This window comes from Leptonychotes weddellii, chromosome 6, assembly GCF_054177405.1.
Source record: "Leptonychotes weddellii isolate Sample4059 chromosome 6, ASM5417740v2, whole genome shotgun sequence".
Lineage (NCBI taxonomy): Eukaryota > Metazoa > Chordata > Mammalia > Carnivora > Phocidae > Leptonychotes > Leptonychotes weddellii.
This window is the reverse complement of record NC_138374.1, coordinates 44,070,305-44,074,864: the sequence shown is the minus strand read 5'-3', so window position 1 is coordinate 44,074,864 and position 4,560 is coordinate 44,070,305. Positions and strand designations below refer to the sequence as shown.

The following is a 4,560-nucleotide window of genomic DNA, read 5'->3' as shown; positions in this document are numbered from 1 at the left end:
AAAACCCAGAAAGTGAGGGGTGTTAGGAGTGAGGAAGGTGGAGGCATCAGTACAGATGTCTTTTCTCGAAGATTTTGGGGGCTTAGGAAATAATAGTAATTGAAAGGAGTTTTGATTAAATTGTCTATAGTCTCTCTATATATTTGAAATATTTTTTCACTTAAAAGTAATATAAGTTGGGGCGCCTGGGTGGCTCAGTCGGTTGGGCGACTGCCTTCGGCTCAGGTCATGATCCTGGAGTCCCGGGATCGAGTCCCGCATCGGGCTCCCTGCTCGGTGGGGAGTCTGCTTCTCCCTCTGGCCCTCCCCCATCTCATGCTCTCTCTCTCTCATTCTCTCTCTCTCAAATAAATAAATAAAATCTTAAAAAAAAAAAAGTAATATAAGTTGAAAATTGGAAAAATAAAGAAGAGTAGAATGACAAAAACAAACCATTACCCATTGTTCTGCTGAGAAAGGACACCATTATTACTGTTTTTGTGGGTTTTCTGTCAGTCTTTATTCTTTACCTGTTTATCTCTACATATTAGAGTCTACTTCATGCACAACTTTGTTGTCTGCTTTTGACACTGCATATTATTTCCTTGTGTTGATAGCATCATATAATAATGATAGCATCATATAATTAGAGTATCTCATTGTATCTATCTCATTCTATCTCATTGTATAGTAAGTCATTTTTCCATTTGGGATAATTAAGCTGAGGGAATGAGATCCCACGGAAGGGGACAGTATATGGACAAGGATCCCCATCCAGGTTAGCGCTGGAAGGGAGGAGTAAGGCCAGGCCTCACTTGAGGAGTTGTGTGGGAGGACAAGTGAAGGATGACTGAAGACAAATTTTGAGTTTGAGAAGGTTGCTGTTGAAGAAAATCATGTCAAAGGGCCTCTGTAAAGTAAGAGAGAAAATTTAGAACAGCTGAGGTGGGGAATTTGGTTGGGAGTTGACAAGAACTGGGTTGAAAGGGTTTTCGGAGGAGCAATGAGGGAATTCAGCTGAGCCTGGGATTACTTGAGGCCAACTTTTCCTGAATTAATCAGCCACTGAACTCCCTCCTGATTAAGGATAAGATTGGGTGCGGTGTTTGGGCTGAGTCTGCTACACTGGTTAGAATCCTTAATGATGGAGGTGGATGGCTTTGTGGTTAAGAAGGTGGGCTCAGGGGCAACCACCTGGATCTGAATCCTGGGTCTGCCATTTACTGGTTGTGTGGACTTTGGCAAATTACTTAACTTCTTTGTGTCTTGATTTCTTCACCTGTAGTATACACAGTGATATTAATATCTATTTCTTAATATTTGTTAGGATTAAGTGAGAAAATCTATGTTAAGCATTTACATCAGTGTATGGAACATAATAAATATTAAATAAATATTAGCTATTATTATGATTGAGTTGGTTGCAGGTAACAGAAACTCAGTATAACTAGATTAGGGAAAAGGAAGGATTTATTGACTCTTATAAGTGAAAAGTATAAGAAACCAGGTGTTGCTGGATCCATTTTATTCTCTGGAATATCTTGAGACTTCACTTTCTTCTGTGTAGATTTACTTTTCAGGCAGGCTATCTGGAAGATGACCACCAGCTTCTCTGTGTTTACATCCTATTAGCTGGGCGATGCCCGCAGAAGACAGAGCACCTTTTTCCTGAAAGCTCCAGCAGAGGGCTTTGGAGCTGGTTCTTACTGGCCTGACTGGTGTTCCCAGCCCATCAGTGATCTGACTACTGTGGCCAGGGGAATTCAGTGCTGTCATTGGCCAGGCCTGAGTCACACTTAACCTTTAGAGCTGAATCACATGGTCTGAGGGTAGGATGGTACCAAAAGATAATGAGGTGTTTTTATTAGAGGAAGGATAAAGGATACCGGGCAAGCAGAAAATCATTTCCACTATACCAGCAGAATGGACAAAGTGGAGAAGGACTGTGGAGAAGGCAGGCAAACAGAAAGAGAATTTGTGCCAGGTGGTGAGGCTACTAAGTGAGTGAGAGAGTGTCATGGAGGGTGGTAGAACAGTTTCCCAAAGTGTGTTCCACTGATTGCCAATTCAAGCAAATGTTAACAGGGGTTTTTGTGACAAGGGTTCCATGGAGGAGGAAGTCTGGGAAATGCCAGTATCTATACTACGAGATTTTTCTCACTTTTAACACACTTTTATACCTGGTGATTCTCAGGACAGAGGTATAGGACCTGCGATTCCCAAATAGATGGGACTGTGGTGCCCTTATTCAGTGGAGCATTTTGTGGGATTAGTATCTGTGGACCATATTTTGGGAAACATGGTAGAAGAGGATGGTGATGAGGTTGGGGAGTGGCAGAAGAGACTTCCGGAGTGTTCGCAGGGGGACAGTGGTCTCCAGGTGGCTGTGGGCACTGAGGAATGGACCCCTTCTCCTCAAGCATGGAGTCAGAGGTGTAAGGGGAGGTGAGGAGGGTGGGGATGTTGAGGAGTACAGGAACTGGCAAAGCGGTCTATTGAGCAGAATGGCGGGGCTTGGATGGGGGGCAGCCCAGAGTTGGGGGGAGGACAAGATCTCAGGTGGGGAGACCCCCCCCGACCCCGTCTCTTAGGATGCTTGGAGCTCTTTTAGCCAGCTTGTTTAGATCTAGCATTTTAATCAGAACCTGGTCAGTGAGCTGAATTTGGGAAAATTGGCTTCTCAAGAAATGGATAAGTCATTTAACTGACTGTGGGTAAAGCTGAATCCGGAGGACTTTGAGGCCAGGAGAGCCTGAGGAGTTGATGGCACAATGTTTGTGAAATTACCAACAGAGCTCAGCCATAGAAAGGACTGACTCCTCCCATCACGCAGCAGGGATTCTGGACGCACAGACTTCCTCCACTTTTCCCTCCTCTCCCTCTGCCTTCTGATTTTTGTTTGTTCTGTTCAGATGTTGGCATTGTCATGGCCTATACTAGTTAAGTTCTCTTGTAACCCCAGTTTGTCACATTTCCTAGATTTTGCTCTGTAGTTAACTGCATTCAGTTTTTTTTTTTTTTTTTTTTCTGCCAAGTCTTGTAGAGCATAGCCCTTGTACTCACAAGTTCTTCTTTTTACCTCTTTTGGATTCATTTATGGGTTGGCTAGATTTTATCACTAGGAAGGGTTTGATGGGTACTACCTTTCTGAGAACTTCTCTGTTGTCTTTATACACGATGACACCTCGGCTGGGTTAATAAGAATTTGGAGTCACATTCTGCTTGCCCCCACCCCCTTGAATTCTGTAAGGGGTGGTTTTCCATCTCTTGACATTGATTGTTACAAAGAGGAGCATGGAGGCAGCCAGACTGTGTCCCCGGGTAGCTGACCCGATTACTCTGCCCACTGGGATCTTGACTTCTAATTGAATTAATCTGGGAGGACAAACTACTCTTTCATCTGCAATTTTGGGTCTGTCTTTATTTTAGAAGATTGTCTTCTCTTATGTCTTTGACTATTTTTCTGTTTTCTGACTAGTTCTGTTGCTGTTGTTCTTAAAGAGATGGGGTATGCTCTGGGGCTTGGTTCCCGAGGGTCTCATTGTATTCTTTGGGTAGATTTCCTCTGGGCACCAGGAGCCATGGGCTTGAAGCTGCTCCTGCCACCCCAGCTCTTACTTGCCAGAAGGGTCAGGTGTAAAATGGCAGAGTGCTCTGTGCATTGATACATGGGCTCTGAGCCAAGCTGGCCACCCCATCACCTCATTGCCATGTTTGATGGGGTACCTAATAATTGGTACCGTTTGTTGAATACTCCTGTATGTGCCTTTTTCAGGGATTTTTGTTGTAAAAAGAAGGAGAGAAGTGGGGTGGTCTCTGGAGGGAAAAATAGGGTTAGGGAAGGCTATGTTTTTTCTTTCAAGAGCTTGTTTATATGCTGACAGGGGTGATCTCATACAGAGGAGGAGCATGATTCTGTGGGAGAGAGAGGAAAGAAAGCTAAAGCTGTTTCGTCAACTAGGCAAATGGATTTAAAGCATAACTAGGAAGATAGGCTGTAATTAGACATTTTGCTGAAATCTGGATATCCTGTACTTACAAGACCCTCCGGGCCCCACCCCCTAGGAGGGCAGCAGTGGGTCTGGGGGAAGGCCTGAGGCTTTGCCAGCGAGAGACTAGATCCCCCAGGGCCCTGTGCTTCAGCAGGGGGGCCCAGGACAGACTGGGTAACCTCTCTGAGACTCGGTTTCCGTCTCTTGTAAAATGCCAATGATCCTGTGCTTGCTTTGACAGCACATTTACTCAAATTGGAACGATACAGAGAAGATTAGCATGACCCCTGCACAAGGATGACATGCAGATTTTTGAAGCATTCCATATTTAAAAAAAATTAAATAAAATGCCAATGATCCCAAGTATTAAACAAGATGATGCAAGCAGAACATTCTGCAAGGAAAATAAAAGTGATTTCAGTTCCATCATTGAGAGATAACCATGTTTAACATTTTGATATATTTGTGTACCAGTCTTTTTTCTACTTATGCAAATATATACTTGAAAATAGTATTCTTTATATACTGTTATGTTACATGCATTTAGCACTTAAATACATTAAGGACAATGTTCCGTGTCATTAAATGT

At 43.5% G+C, this 4,560-nt stretch overlaps 1 non-coding gene across 1 annotated transcript; it reads left to right on the top strand.

Annotated features, from left to right (window-relative positions):
• Nucleotides 1-4,196: 4,196 nt before the first annotated feature.
• LOC115938525 (U6 spliceosomal RNA) lies at nt 4,197-4,303 on the top strand. Its single transcript, XR_004073610.1, has one exon. It is a non-coding gene; the product is annotated as a U6 spliceosomal RNA (small nuclear RNA).
• Nucleotides 4,304-4,560: the final 257 nt, after the last annotated feature.